This window comes from Pleurodeles waltl, chromosome 4_2 (assembly GCF_031143425.1).
Source record: "Pleurodeles waltl isolate 20211129_DDA chromosome 4_2, aPleWal1.hap1.20221129, whole genome shotgun sequence".
Taxonomy (NCBI): Eukaryota; Metazoa; Chordata; class Amphibia; order Caudata; family Salamandridae; genus Pleurodeles; species Pleurodeles waltl.
In genome coordinates, this window is record NC_090443.1 from 964,012,215 (window position 1) to 964,029,123 (window position 16,909).

The following is a 16,909-nucleotide window of genomic DNA, read 5'->3' on the forward strand; positions in this document are numbered from 1 at the left end:
CTTTGGGGTCTGGAGGTGCCCATATAAAGAAGCTGGTGTCACCTGAATAGATAGAAGGGGAACTAGTGAAGCAGATTGCAGATGATTCACACACCAAGCTCCAGAGTGCGTGTGAGGGTGGGGTAGTGAAATGCAGCAAAGTTTTTGAAATCCAGCAATATGAAGAGGTAGGGGTCATAATGGGGTATGTGCCTTTTTACCTGCTACAAACTGCGTGCCCCAAAGAATTTCTCAGATTGCTTGTTGTGTGGATGAGAGTGCCTGGGTACAAGAGAGACTGGGTATGCATGGGGGTTTTGCTTCATATGATTTGATGGGAGTCAGTGTTGCTGTCTTTCTTTTCTCCTGCATGTCCTCCAGCACTACTCCCCTGACTCCCCCATCCAGTAGAAATCATTGTAAAGCCAGGTGCATTAATATAGCTTTGACTTCACATCCATGTGATTGGAGCTGGAAGGACCTTTTGTTTTCACTGCGCTTGGACCAAATTAGTTCCTGCAGATGAACTTGTGTCTGACAACAGCACGGCCAGAACAGTAAACATGGCCAAACACACAGCCAAGGAATGCAAACCTTAAAGTGATGGATTTAGGTCCCTGATTCTCCACAGCAGTGCTCTATTTCGTGAGGGAGAGAAACCCCTGAACAACAGTAGCTGAATGGCCAGAGGCACTTTGAAAGCAAATAAATACCTCAGTGACGGTTCCCCTGAAGCTGGATGCCATGGAGCTGTGGCACACCGAAAAGGAAAATTGCCTTTGTCATGATTGGTTACACCCAAAGTTTTGGGGTTAACTTTGAATTTGAGTGGATAGTTGAGATAAAAGCTGGCAAATCCAAAGTTCACCTTTCCTTTCAGGAAGCAGTACACTCCTCTATACAGGAAGGTGTGAATTCTACTAGGATAAGGTCTCTGCCCCCATAACTAAAGAAAAGGGTTTGCTGCTGCTGTCCACTAAAGGGGATTGGCGGTAGACCGCATACCAGTAGGGGACATACGGAATTAACAGACCATAGTCTCTAAAAGCAAGCCTCAATCTTGCTATGTTGTGAAAGTCAAAGCCTACAGAGGAGGGTCTAGGTCATTCAGCCAGCTTGCAGTGATATCTGGGCGCTGTGTTCCATAGGAAACGAGCAGCACCTGTCACAAGGATTACCTATCTGTCTTTGAATCACTCAGGCCAAGAAGAACAGACTTCATAACCAGGAACGAAGAATAACCGAGACTTATGGACTATAGCTGCAATGAAACACAATGTATGCATCTTTACTGATGTCTGTTTTTTCTGATACCTGTTGCAGAAGAACCACTCCTGTAGATACTTAATTAAATAGTTTTGAGTATCAATGCTTAAAGGCACTGTCTCTTAAGTTTCACGAGTTGAAGTATATTTCAGTGACTGGTGGAAACAACCTTCATAATCATTGCTATGGAAAGTGTGCACCCCTGCCTTGAGTTCATCTTAGCAAGTGGTAGATTTGTAACTCCCCAATTCAGCACACATGACGATCATGCATGTACGTCCGAAGTATGTGTGTAACAGTGGGCCCTCCAGGCACTGAGACCTGGAGGAGCACACCATGTGCACCCTCCTTTACAAGCATAACCAACGTTTAACGGGCTGCAGAAGACCAACAAGGGTGTCAGCAATAAAGATTATAGTGCCAATGCAGGTCTTGTAGCTGCCCCTGCCAGGGACAGGTGCCTACTAGCCCCCCCCCCCCCCCCACACCCTCCCGAATCCCAAAGAGCTTGGGGAGTTTCCCCTACTGTTTACTGGCTCAGAAACGAACATGTAAGCAAGGCCTTCTGCCTAAACTCCTGCTATCCACCAATCCCGCCCTACACGGCCATTAGCCAGGCCCTGTGTACAACCTCCTGGCAGCAGTCAACCACACCTGTGCACAGCTTCTGAATGTTTGGCATGACGAGATTGAGAATACAGCACACACTTTTTGGGTGATGCAGAACATTCTACAATATTGAGGTTCTGTGATGCTAGAAAAGGGTGATGATCGCCTCAAAAGGCCTCAAGTCTGGTGTCGCATTATGATGTTTACCTAACTCTGTGGCCACAGACATGTTTAAAACTACAGAGAAGCACCATTGAACTCAATTTTAGAGTTGACCTGTCTGTGTGACTAGAGTTAAGTGATCTGTAATTGAGACAGTGATCCCTTTTCTACATGTTAGATGCTTCAATACTGTTAGAAATGTTCCTCACATCTCTAGGATACAGACGGATCAATGTCTACACATACTTGCCATTAAATATGTTATAAAGTGCTCCATGACTGTAGAGATGCCTGTTGCTTGTCTAACATACTGCTGGACACCTTGGTACTTCAATATCTGCCACTTCTCTATGATGTTAGATAACTCAATGATATTAATGATTAGTTAGTGAGTAGTGCGCTTTACAAACCCCGATTGATTGATATCATTCTTCTTTGTGATATTAAAAGCCTGACTGACCATAGATTGACCATCTTCTCTATAATATTGCAGGACCCACTTACGTTTATATATTTGTCGCATCTCTATGACTTGAGAATTGAATGATGAAAGGGTGGTCAGTTACTTTTCTGTGTACTGCGTTCCATCAATGCCCCCTGACTTTGAAGGCCATCTTGGCTTTACAGATGTCTATCACTTCTACTAGAGAAGCATGTTACATGTTTGCCATTTTACAGAACTCAAAGAACTTCGAATGTCTGTGACTTCTGACTGCTCACTGATGTTAAGCAAGTTAGGTTATAGCAGTTTAGAGTACAGGACTCGATTGTTTTGAGTATGCTGATCGCAGGGCAGTGCGCACGAGGACCCAATGGTTTTTAGAAGAGTCCAAATATGGCTACTCCCTGTTGAAAGCAGGTAGGATAAATCTGATTTCAATTTATCTAGCAAGTTAGCACTGGCTGCCAGAAAAGTATGGAACAAGACCACGTACAGACCGCTCCAAATCATTGCTCTTTTTAATGGATTTCTGCATGCCTGATTACATGCTCTTTTTCAATACCAAAATACTCAGTCATGAAAGGAAAATTCTCCACCCATTTAGGAATGCCCCCCAGAACAATAGGACTATGAACGCAAAAAGATCTAAAACTCCATGGCAAACAGAAGTTAAAAACCAAAAAAAAACATCCAGCCGAACTGTACAAAGCCATAACACTAGCTTGAACTTTTCTTTCTCGTTTAGTAATTTGTGTCCACAGCCTAGACTTTAGCATCTGCGTCTGATGTTGAAGCTGCTTATGTTACGGAAGAATTCGGACCCTCCCCCACACCGACGAACCACGCTCGCAACCTTGGCATAATCCTGAACAGCCAACTGACCATGAAACCACAAGTCAATGCAGTTGCTTCCTTCTCTTTCCACACCCTCCGCATGCTCTTTAAATGGATCCCAGTGTACACAAGAAAGATCGTCACATAAGCCCTCGTCACCAGCTGCCTCGACTGCAGCAACGCGCTCTACACTGGTATTTCCTCCCAGCTCCTCAGAAGACACCAGACAATACAGAACGCGGCAGCCAGACCCATTCTGGACCCCCTTTCCCCAGACAAGTGTACCCACATCACTCCCCCTCAGGAAACTTCACTGGCTCCCTGTCCAGAAAATAACCTTGTTCAAGACGCTCACATACGCCTGCAAAGCCCACCACAAACAAGGACCTTCCTACACCAAACAGGCTGACCTTTCATCTTCCCTCGAGAGACCTGCGCTCCACCTCACGGGCCCTCGCACATGTCCCCCGCATCCATCGAATGTGCAGTGGGGGGTGCGCTTTCCCCTACAAAGCCTGAAATGGCCTTCACCTCCGAATGGCACCCTCCCTGGCAGACTTCAGAAAGATACTCAAGACCTGGCTTTTCGACACAGACACCTCAGCACCCAGATACCCCCAGGGGTGATAGTGTTACGCTTTAAAAAAGACTGATTGACCACAGCACAGTGTGTCCAGGAATCATCTCAGTGTTACTCTTTTCCACTTTGATTGCTTCCCGGTTGCTTCCAACTTTGCTGTTAATTGTCCAAAGGACTTCATCTTAAGTCCATCAAAAGTCCTCACGTAAGGGTAGCATCGAGCCATTTAAGGTGATCCCTCAGAGAGAAACAACTACTGATGAGGCCTGAAACCTCCCAGAAATGCTTTGTTCTGGTATGTGCCACATGCATGACCTCAGTGTTGTATGGTTAGGTATGCAGAGGTGACATGTTACCCAGTAATGGGCCACAGGTTGCAGGGGATGGTGTACAGTCAGGGCAGGTGTAGCCTCCCCAAGCTTCATCTTCAGAACCGCAGAAGCCGGCGACCTCTACCGAAGGTCCCTGTGAAGCAACGGCCTTGGGAAGCTGTAATAGACATCTTGATGGTCCATGAAAGACACATGGTGCACACCGGCCAGCACAGAGTGATGGAGCGAGCCACCGAGCCTCTGCTTTAAAATATGACCACAAGCGGCACTATAAAACACGCACACAAACCCCAGCTCAAGCACATCCATCTTCGTGTCACATCAATCCGCAGGCAGGAGCTGCAGCCGCGTGCAGTGGCCAGCCCAGGGCTTTAGAGTCAGATGGAAGTGGGTAAAAGTGACAGAGCTCGGCGAAGTTGACAGTATCTGCTTTCAAATGCTCCGAGAACCAGGCACAGATGTTGCTAATGCTAAACATGACATGTATGTGTGTCTGCGTTCAAACCTATGTTACATGTTTTGTATTCAGATGTGCTCACGCTCCTTAATAGTTGTGCTCGGACCATCGTATGTCAATCACACGCGTCTGTTGTGTGTATCAGGATAAATGGGTTTCGATATGTGCCTAAATGGGTACACCTGTATGCATTTATTCAGGAGCATGTCATGTGTCGGCATCTGTGTGCACGTCGGTGCTTGGCTCTGCTCAGGTCTTTGTGTGCATGCACTGCGTGAAGTGCACTTTGCAAATCACTACTGGTTGCACATGTGCACTGCATGTTTTACAGCTGCGCACGTGTCGTGTGTAATGTACATCTAGCAGGTGTTTGTATGTTTTGTGATCTGTCGGTACAAGCATGTTTGCCTTGTGATCACTGCGCGTTATGTTAATAGCATTTATATAGCGCGCTTCTGACACTGTGGCACTTTCAAACTCTGAACGCCGTTTCATGGTTGTGGGGTTTCTCACTGGCCCGGCCTCAGTGGCCCGCTGTCGCGTTTGCTCAAATGAGAATTCGGTGTCGGTTTCTGTTGTTTAACACCATACCCTGTGTGTGTGTTTTGACTGTTCCGGTATGACAATACTATATGCGTGTCAAGAGTCTACATGTCCTTATTTTATGGATGATATAGTTTTGGGTCTATCAGCAGCTGGTGGTCACTCAATGTCTTTGTTTTCTTTTGACTTCCTATACTGTGCGTGCATGACGCTTGTGTACACGGTGTATTATACACTCATAAGCTTCTACAACACGGCCTGCGCACGCATGCGCAGCGGTAGCCTTGGGATGCGGGATGCATGAACGGAGACACAGTGTTTACTGCCTGTAACCGGGCCTCTGCCCCTCACATATGTATATTTTGCACGCAGGAGCTGCAGTGAAAGAGAACACCGGCAGCAACTGAGGGTCAGGCAAATGTTTTTTTCAAATTAAGGTCACCTACAAGAAAAAAAAAAACCTTTTTAATTAAAGTTAAAGCTTTCAGATTGCCCGGCAGCATCGAAATAGAGGCCTAGTTAAATTTTCAAATCTAACTGTAGCCCCCGAAGCTCCGCAGGCGAGCGAGGAGGTAATTTCAGTCTTTTTTAGCTAATGGACAGGGTTACGTCCCCAATAACTTTAAGAGTGAATGGGCCTGCGCACTCCCAAGGTTGGTGCTCGGCAGCAGCAGCGCCTAGCTGCAGGGCCCTGTTAAAGAGGGGGTCAAGAGAGGCATTAACTCCTGCTAATAAGTAGGGGCTCCAGCGAGGAAGGAGCCCGCCATTTCCCGCCCGCGCCTCGTCTCTTCACAACAGAGTCCAAGAGAACAGAGGCCACCCGGTGCCTGCTGGCAGCTCGGGCTCCACCGAGAAAATGTAATACATTTGTAAGTAAACACACTACACACGTTTTTATTTCATTACGAGTTCCTCGAGCTGCACTAGGATTTGACGTGGCGCGCCTCAGGCGCGAGACAGCAGAGCTAACCCTCCCATTTTACAGGCAGGCACTGAACAGAGGCATTCACCCTTACATTCGCAGCTGTACTGTGAAAAAACTACTTTTGCTATTAAATTACAGATGTTAAGACAGCAGAGCTATCGCTCAAGATCATACCAGGTCTTATGTTAGATGATACAGCCATCACTCCTGATACTGCAGCAGGGTCTCGATCTAGTCAGTCGAACAATCGTTCCAGAAAATAAACGTACTTTAGACGACAGAGCTTTGGTTTCAGAAGATAAAGTCACGAAATAAATCACACCAGAAAGGACTCATATGAGCTAGCAAAGTGTTACATCCAATTCCTACTTTCACTTTAGACAGCCATCGCTCCAGATCACAGACTCTCTTTAAACACCCAGCCATCGCTGCAGATCACAGACTGACTTCAGACAGCCAGACATCGCTCCAGACCACACTCACTTTAGGCAGCCATTGATCCACACAACACTTACTTTAAACACACAGCAATCATTCCAGACCACAGACTCACTTTGGACAACCAGCAATCGCTCCAGATCACAGACTCACTTCTGACACCCAGCAAAACTGCGCCAGACCACAGACTCACTTTAGAAAGACAGCCATTACTCCAGATCACAGACTCACTTCAGACACCCTACCATCAGAATGAAGACCATTGCCGAATGGATGAAGAACAGCTGCCTGAAACTGAATTCTGACAAGACTGAGGTCCTCATTCTCAGCTACACCCCCTCCGCCTGGGATGACTCCTTGTGGCCTGCCACACTGGGAACCACACAGACACCCACCACGCAAGAAACCTGGGATTCATCCTGGACTCATCATTATCAATGACCCAGCAAGTCAAAGCCATCTCCTCCTCCAACACCCTGTGCATGCTTCGGAAGATCTACAAATGGATCCCCACTGGAACCAGGAAGGTCACCCAAGCCCTCGTAAGCAGCAGACTGGACTACTGCAATGCCTTTTCCGGAGGAACCACGGCCAAGCCCCAGAAAAGACTGCAAAGCATCCAGAACGCCTCCGCACGCCTCATCCTGGACATCCCCTCCACTGCCACATCACAGCCCACCTGAGAGACCTGCACTGGCTCCCCATCAACAAGAGAATCACGTTCAAACTCCTGACCTAGGCTCACAAGGCACTACACAACACCGGACCAGAATACCTCAACAGACAGCTCTCCGTCTACACCCCGACCCGACAGCTTCGCTCCGCTAACATTGCCCTCGCCACCATCCCACGCATCCACAGAACGACCGCCGGTGGCAGATCGTTCTCCCACATCACCACAAAGACGTGGAACACTCTTCCCACCCAACTGCGACAAACACAGGACCTAGGTACGTTCAGGAGACACCTCAAGACTGGTCTATTTGAGCAGTAGCACCCCCCGCCCCACGAGTGAGTAGTGCGCTTTACAAATGCCTTGATTGATTGAACCATCGTGCCAGACCACAGACTCACTTTAGAAAGATGGCAATCTCTCCAGATCACAGACTCACTTCAGGCACCCAGCTGTACCTGCAGATCACAGACTCACATTAGACACCCAGCCACTGCTGCAGATCAGACAGACACCCAGCTGTACCTCCAGACCACACTCACTTTAGACAGTCATCGCTCCAGAACACAGACTCACTTTAGACACACAGCCACCCCTACAGATCACAGACTCACTTTAGAAAGACGGCCATCTCTCCAGATCACAGACTCACTTTAGACAACCAGCCATTGTTGCAGATCACAGACTCACATTAGACACCCAGCCATTGCTGCAGATCAGACAGACACCCAGCTGTACCTCAAGACCACACTCACTTTAGATAGTCATCGCTCCAGATCACAGACTCACGTCAAACACCCACCATATCTCCAGACCCAGGCTCACTTTACACACCCAGCCATCGCTCCAGATCGCAGACTCACTTTAAGCTAAATGTCCATCACTCCAGATTACAGATTTAATTTGACAACAGTGCCACCGCTCTAGATCCTTAGGCGACTGACCAGCCATTGCTCCACATCCTGGACTCACTCTAGACAACAGTCGGTCTACCAGATCATAGAACCACTTTAGACAACAGAGCTACTGCTCTAAATCAGAGCCTCACTGTAGATGAGACACTCTTTGCTTCAGATGCCAGACTCACTTTAGACGACAGAGTCATTACACTGCTGCAGAACCAAAAGGCGCTCGTTTTAGACAGCCAGGCCATATCAGCATGTCATTCACTCTCAGACAGCAGACATATTGCACCTGGGGCTTCAGATCACACACATATTTCTTTTTGACAGCAGAGCTATCACCTAGATAATACAGACTCACTGTAGAAAGCAGGGCAATTGCTCCAGATAATGGTAAGGAAGTGAAAGCGTGGTCTTCAAGCTCTACAGCTGTTGTAAGCAGAGTGCACTATGCTCACTCAGTCACCCTGAGACGAATGGTTACAACCCCACTTCCTGAAATGGCATACTGCCCTGAACTGACAGCAGAGCTGGATGAACAGAGAGAACACTAGCCTGCCCCTGATACCATCTTCCTGCCACCCGAGAGCTGCTCGGCGCCCTGGGAGCCACAGCTCTGGCTGTATCAGAGCACAGGAGTGGCATTATCAGCCATGTCTCTAGAGTTTGAGGCAGGCTGCCACCCTGACCTGCCATTCTGGAGGTAGTCCACATTTATAGTGATTAGAAGGGGTGTAGGATGCAAATCCACGGATGAAAACAGCCCACCCGCAAGTCACAGTAGGTTGAGCCAAGGCAAGTTAATTGTGAAAGAAATTACACAGAAAAGTGTCACGATTATAAAGGTAGTTATACCACTTCCTCTTTTACTTTAAACATATTAGACCTTTCTGGACAGAGATAGAAGGGGTCCTTAGGTTTTTCAACACCAACCTCACACTGAACCACGTAGTTGTCTCCTTGGGACTCTTCAAAAGCTCACCTACCCCACATTTAGGCACTTGGGATCGCTTCCTCATAGATACTCCGTACTTCTTACTATTGGAGCTAAAACTATTATAGGAAACTGGAAAAAACGCAAAAACATCACACACCACGTGTGGGCTTGGGTTTTCTTTACAAGAAGCACAGCAAACAGCTTACATAGCAGCAAATGCACCAAGTCTTCCCGCTTATTATGGTCAAAACTAGATCTATACCTAAAAAAAGCACCATAAACAGTAACTGCTACACAACACACGCTGCCTGTGCTTCATTACAGTGAATATTCTTGTTCCCCCTTCTTTTACTTTCCTGTCTCTCCTTATAGTCTTTTCTCCTTAGATTGTTTCAGTTTTCTTCTTTTCATTTCCTACATATCGTTTCATCCAGTGTGTGTGTGATAATGTCTCAACTACTCATTGTGTGCCCATTACCTATGTCGTATTGTCATACATTGGAATGTATTAACATGTATTGTCCGCAATATTACCTTTGATTTAATTTTTGCTTGACTTCTCCAATAAAAAATCTTTGAAATAGAAAAAAAGAACTGAATACCCCAAGTATTCTCTCGCCTAGTCACAAATCACAGAGAGGGTTAGTGGAGATTTAAAGACAAACGTGCATGCCTCCTAAACATGTAAGACAAACACGAAGATGATCGTGGTCTGTGAAAGTGACAGCCTCTTGTGCGAAAGGGACTCCGAGTGGTCTCTGCAACAATGAACGCATTCATTTGTGAAGGATAAAAGCGCTCACCTTGCTTCATCACGGAGTCTCTCCTCACGCCACTCGTGTAAGCTCGTGGTGTGGGCCAGAACTCTCCACAAGTTGAGAGGAGCACTTACGAGGGGAGTATACTGGAGGTGGTCCCATGTGAATCGGAAGGTGTGCAGTGGACGGTATGGGTTAAGCCACCTCTTGGTGGATCAAAATAATGTCGATGTCCCCAAGGGATAGAACTAAAACTAAGAAGGTGACAGTTTAACTCAGCAGTTTGTAAGAGGTCAATACGTTTTTGCCTATTCTATACCTTAAAGAAGGTGATGAGGCATGCTTCAGGAACAGTGTTGAGTCTCTCAGCCAAGGGGAATTATACAGTATGCGGTAGACTGTGCACCCTCAGCGCTGTTTCCTTCTGACCAATAGGCTCGAGTTCAGGCCCAAAAACCTAATCGTGGGGGGTCCGGACACTGGTGGATACACTCCAGATTCTGGAACAATGATTGTACTTATTTTCATGTATACACTTTTTGTATCATATACACTCCAGGCGGGTCCAACACTTGTCTCATACTAGTTGGCAGAATCACAACGCTGGCCCTGAAGAACGCCTCCCTAAGACGGGTGAGGGCTTTGGTCTTTAACAAATGAATGTGATCATTGTTGCAGTGATAGAGAGACCACTCAGGGCCCCTTTGGTACAACATGCCGCCATTTTCACAGACCACAAGGTTCTTTGTGCTTATGTACTCTCACACAGGGCCAGTACTGTCTGCTGCAACCATTTATATTATCACCTCCCCCCACTGGTTTGTTTCATCTCATAGTCGAGCGCTCTGTAGCTGCTGCGCCAAAAACCCTACAAATACACAAATTTAGATTTTAAATGGGACTTCTAAGCATGGAAGTTTCTAATGCGTTCTCCCTAAAATGAACTGGGCATTTGGCTGGTGGTCCTGTTCCCATGTAGCAAGAGCTGCAGAATTAACTCAGCCCCTGTTCCTGCCGCTAACTTCCACAGAGGGACGTACCAAGATGAAGCCTTCTAACAAACTTTTTTTCAGGTAACATGTACAGAAGTATGCACACAAGTGTTCTCTTACTTCATCCATGCTTTCTCACATCTGCAACCAGGGGAAACGTTCCGGCAGACACTTGACATCACTAACAATATTAATAACCGTTTTGGCAAAGCCAGATGGCCTGGTCGTGGCCATCTGTCAATGCTTGTTTTGCCATATTTTTCTAAACAAAATGTTGTGGGAGCTCTCAGACCCACACAGGGGAAAAAAAAAATCTAAATATTTTTGGTCCCATAAAGTACAAATTGCCTTAGTAGTACCCTGGCACTGAAGGGAACTAATCTTTGTATGGATGTGCTCTTTGTGAAAGGAGACAATGCAGTCGTTCATAGTGAAGTTAGCCAAGAGCTGAAGTGGTATGACCCGTTATTCCATGCTGAATTCTGTAGCATCTGGAAGAAAATTATGAATGAAACATAAGCAGACCAATAGATGACGAGAACTGGCTGAAAAGCCATAAAAGTATATTACATAACTATAATGTTACTAAAGTCAAGAGGTCTTGGCCAACGCCATGCCTAAAAAGGACCCGCTCTTGATGGTACTCCACAATGCCAGGGTGGTGGTACTTTCAGTAGTGGAAAGCAATGTCATGCCCAGATGTACCTTATGGTTGTCACTCTACATGGAGGAACCTGGACATACATCTGCCACTTGCACACTTGTGAACAAAACTACTGGGCTACTTGTGTCATTTCAGCAGGGTCTCTTCTTTGAAAGTGTGGAAGGAGTGTTAGATTAACTACCACATCATGAATGTTGTATATTACAATATGACCTCCTATTCTCTCATGTCACTGTATTACAAACTACCAGTCAGATAGGAGACAGTTTGTCTTCAGATTCCAAAGTTATGCTTTTGAAAATGCACACAGAATATCATCCTTGGCTCTAGCCTCACAAAGGCCACAGGCAGCTGAGTAGCTCCTACTCTCGCTAACAACATATAAGAAGAGGCACAGAAATGTTTCCAAGAGGTGAGCTTGAGGCTGTTTTAACACCAGAACATGATTTATGCATGAGAAGCAGTAGAAGAACAAGTTGCTTGCCTTCGGTAAAAACTTATTTGGTAGGGATTCTATCTAGCCGCACATTCTTTACCTCAAAATATTCCCCAGGGGACAGACTTGCTTCGGCAGTTTTTGAGCCATCCCCTTGCCTGCCAGTAGGTGGCAACATTTGGTTCCACGTGTCATTGCCAGTATTGTCTGCACCCAAAGTGATGTGCACGGTTCATGATTTTTTCTGCACTAGAAGCACAGAGCCAAACGGAGGTGGAAGGACCAGTGTGCCAAGATGAGGTCCTGAAGGGTGTCTGCGGAGTGAGAAATACAGTTTGCAAAACCGGGAGGATGAGAGGGTTGGTAAGGAAACTGCGACTAGATAAAGTTTCTACCAGATAAGGTGTTACCGAAAGTAAGTAACCTGTTCACTTGATAGAGATTTGTAGCCGCAGATTCCTTACCTTAAAATAGATACCAAAGCAATCTCTCCCCAGAGGTGGGTCTGCGGACTATGACAGTGAAAAGTCCTGGAGGACAGATCAGGCGAAATGCCCATGCAACTGGACCTGAATATCTAAGCAGTAATGTTGCAGAAACATGTGGAGTGATGCCCACGTTGCTGCTTGACAGATAACCAGAACTTGGAATCCTCAAGCTAGCTTGGTGGTCACAGCTTTAGCTCTAGTGGAATGAGCTCTCAAGTCCTCAGGGGGTTGTTTCTGGGCCGTTGCGTAGCAGATTTTTATACAAAGGACAATCCAGAGATGGTTTTCTTGCTGACTGCCTTTTCTTTCTTAGCTCCCACAAATCCAACAAAGAGTTGATCATCCACCAGGAAGTCTTTTGTATAACTGATGTAGAACAATAACGCTCCTTTTGCATCCAGGCGGTGGAGTCTCTCTTCTTATTTGGTAGAAAGAGGTGGGAGGAAAAAAAGCAGGCAGTGTGATGTGCAGCCCTACATGAAAAGGTGTGACCAGCTTTGGCAAGGAGGAGGCACGGGTCCTAAGGATCAGCTTATCCGGAAGAAAGGTTGTGTACAGAGGTATGAACCAAATACGCCTGCAATTCGCTAACCCTCCTGGCAGAGGTTATCGCCACAAGGAAAACTGTTTTGATGGAAAGCAATGAGGAAGGTGAGTACTAAATTCAGGTCCCATTGGGGCATGATGAAAGATGTAGGGGGGGAAACATGCTGTAAACCGTTCAAGAAATGAGTCACAACAGATGACTTGCACACGGAGGGTTGATACAGCAACCAAAGGAGGGCTGAAATGGAGGAAATGTACCTTTTACCGGTGCCTAAAGCAAGACCTTGCTGGTCAAGGGATAGGGCAAACAAAAATAATTCAGATTACGGTGCAGACAGACGATAGACAATTTGGCAGCACACCAAGCCACAAATTTGTCCCATCAGCAGCCATAAATTGTTTTCCATGGATTGATGCTTGGCTGCAAAGATGACATCACGTAGTTTGGGAGGGAGATCAAATACCCTGAACTGTCGCTGCTCAATCTCCACGCATGTAAATGTAGAGTGTGAAGATTTGGATGTAGGAACCTGCCTTGCTGCTGTGATTGAAGATCCTCCCGTAGGGGCAGCCTGATCGGAGGACAGAAGCTCAAGCTCAGGAGTGGGGATACCAGACTCTCCTTACCCAATCCGGGGCCACAAATATGAGTTGGGCCCAGTCATTCCTGTCCTTCTTGAGAACTCTGGACAAGAGTGGTATCAGTGGAAATGTGTACAGGAGGCCTGAGCTACACTCAACATGAAATATCACTTCACGTTCTTGGTGGTGGCAAATAGTTCTAGCCAATGTTCCCCAGTCATGGAGGAGACCTAGCACCACCTCTGGACTGAGACATCATTAAAGATCCATGATGCATCAATGGCTGGGTTAATCTGCTCTGGCGCTGAGAGAGCCAGATCGATGTTGAGCCACCAGGACAATGCCTTGACGTTCCAGCCACGTACAGAGACAGGGCATTTTGACACAGGGTCCACAACCCCACCACGCCCTGCTTGTTGCAATACCACGTGGCAGTGGTGTTTGTCCATGAACACCTGAACCAGCCTTCCCTTGATGGATGAAAGAAAGGCTTTGAATGCCAGGTGAATTGCTCTTAGTTCCAGCAGGCTGTTGTGGAGCTGAGATTCCACAAGAGATCAGAGTCCTCTGATCCCCACCTCTCCGTGAAGGCTGCACCAAGCCAGGAGTGATGTATCTGAAACTACTGTGAGTTCTGGGCTGTGAAGAGAGAGGGGTATCCCGCTGACCCAGTCTTGGTCTGTGAGCCACCAATGCAGCTCTTTTGCAGATCTCTCACATATCTGGACGAGGTCAGAGAGATTCCCCTGATGCTGTGCCCATGCCATGCACAGTTTTCTTATCAATCATGTTATTGCAAACGTTGCGGTGATATCAAAGATGCCGTTCAAGATCTCATCAATGACATACTATGTGGAGTAATTAACTGTACATGGCGAAGGCGCGAGTTACAGTTAACTTAGGGCGCAAGTTATAGTTACTTGAAAGAACTCAAACTATAACTGCTGTTTTGTACGAGGAATTTCAGAACCTAACTATAATGTCCCTGTAACCTTCGTTTTTTTCAGTGAATTTCTATGGCTTTTTAACGTAAAGTAATTTTAATTATTATACATTATTCCAAACCCCGCCGCGCACGGCCTTGGGCCGATGCGATGCGCAGGTTGGTTGCAAGGCCTGGCCTTGCAGCCAACCCTTATCACCACCCAACCCTGCGCCATGCATCGCCTTTGGCCGTGCACAGTGCACCTTCACCCTGACCCCTTATGCCACTTTAAATCTGAACTTTCACCCCCAGGGACCATGTCCCGTGAAATAAAATTGCAGTCGCAACTTTCTAGTCAGGTTAAGGTCACCTAATTGCAACGCTTCTTTCTGTCCAGTGGCTCAGGCTGTAGACAAGTTGACAGGTCCTATGGGAATTAACATGGGAAACAACTTTTTTGAGCCCCCTTTTTCTGGGCCCCCGCTTCACAGATCATCCCAAAACTTCCTGTGCGCAACAAGAATCACAGGGCCACTTTCTTTGGAAAATTTCATGAAGATTCGGCAAATGGTGCCAAAGACATAGGCAAGTCAAAAAATGTGTTTTCTATGGAAACCTGGTCCTAACTATAAGTAACTACTGGCAACTGCCGGTAGGTAATATATAATGTAATATTTATTATTCCCACTCTAGTATATGCAACAGTAGGGAAAGCTTTGGACTTTGTAGGGGTTAAATTTTCTATTACCACTGCAGTCTGAGCAACAGTAAGGAAAGCTTTAGACTTGAGAGGTTACATTTGCTACTCCCACTCCAGTTGGTACAACAGTAGGGAAAGTGTTGGGACTTCAGAGAGGTTATTTTTACTATTCCCACTCCAATCTAAGCAACAATAGGGAAAGTTCTGCACTTCAGACATATTACACATTTGAATAACCCCGTTAATTTAGAACACATAAAAAACCCTCTTAATATGATAATTAATAAAATATCTATATAAAAACTAAAAGTAATTAAACTATTTTGCATGATTATTTAAATTTTTTAAATCAATTAAACATTTTTATTACTTAAATTCCCACACTGTACCCCTACAAACCTAACAGACCACACTTAAAATATAACTGTTACAAATATGTACAAAACAATGTACATAATTAGTAAAGTAATAAATAATTAATAATTGTTAATTACTTAATTTTCTTCCCACCCTATAAACCCAGGAACCAGCACCTAAAATATAACTAAAAATATAATTATTACACAATTTACATAATTAATCATAATTAACAATTGCTGATTACTTAACTTCCCACCCTATACCACTACAAACCCAGAAGCCCGTACCTAAAATATAATTGAAAAATATAATTACACAATTTACGTAATTAATAATCAATTCAATAGTTAATAAATTAATAATTATTAATTATCGAATTAACTTCCGGCCCCTTGCCCCTACCAACCAAGCAATCCGTATCTAAAATGTAACTAAAATAAACGATTACATAATTGATCAATCAAATTAATACATTAAAATGTAATTGTTAATTAATAGTCAACTTAATTAACTTTCCGCCCTGTACCTCTACAAACATCACAACCCACACCTAAAATAAAAGTATTATTACATAATTAACGTTAATCACACACTTAAAAATTATTAATTAATATTGACTTAACTTCCACCCTACCCCCCTACAAACCCAATAACCTGCAACACTATAAATTAGTATTAAAAAATGACTTAAACATTCTAAATCACTTAAAATTACAAGCTATATTTTGAAAAATTATACAACCAGTAACACGTGAAATTAATATATGAACTAAAACATTCAAATAATTAAAAAAAATTCTTTCCAACTATATTATTGAAAACAATATTAACAACAATACTGTTAACAACACTACTTACCTGAAAAAAATGCTATTCCTGACAACTATATTTCTGCATCACAATATTCTGTATCACAATATTTGTTTCCAATATTTCTGTATTTAATATTAAAAACTCAATATTTTGTCCAAACACCCGTGCTTTCAACAGCCAGTCCTCGAGGAAGGGAAAGACTGGAACCCCTGGGAGAGATCAAAAACTCTGCTGCAATCACTGACATCACCTTGGTGAATGCCTGTCGGGTGAAGGTAAGGTCAAAGGGAAGCATAGCGAACTGATAATGTTCTTGGCCTACAGTGAACCACAAGTAACGCCTGTGGCAGGCAGGATGTGGATATGATTATGGATATGGAGGTAGGGGTCTAGTAAGTCCAGTGCTACCATCCAGTCTTTAGGGTCAAGGACCCCAGTAGAAGAGACAAAAGTGAGCATCTTGAATTTTTCTTTTTTCAGGAAGTTGTTGAGAGCACTTTCTGTCACAACAGCGAAAGGTGGTCCTCTGTCAGCCGATCTGAACACGATGACAAGGGTGGTGGGGG

At 45.1% G+C, this 16,909-nt stretch overlaps 1 protein-coding gene across 6 annotated transcripts in view; it reads right to left on the reverse strand.

Moving 5' to 3' along the window:
* ERI3 (ERI1 exoribonuclease family member 3) overlaps window positions 1-16,909 on the reverse strand; it is a 1,277,520-nt gene that overhangs the window by 14,842 nt on the left and 1,245,769 nt on the right. The window lies entirely within an intron of this gene.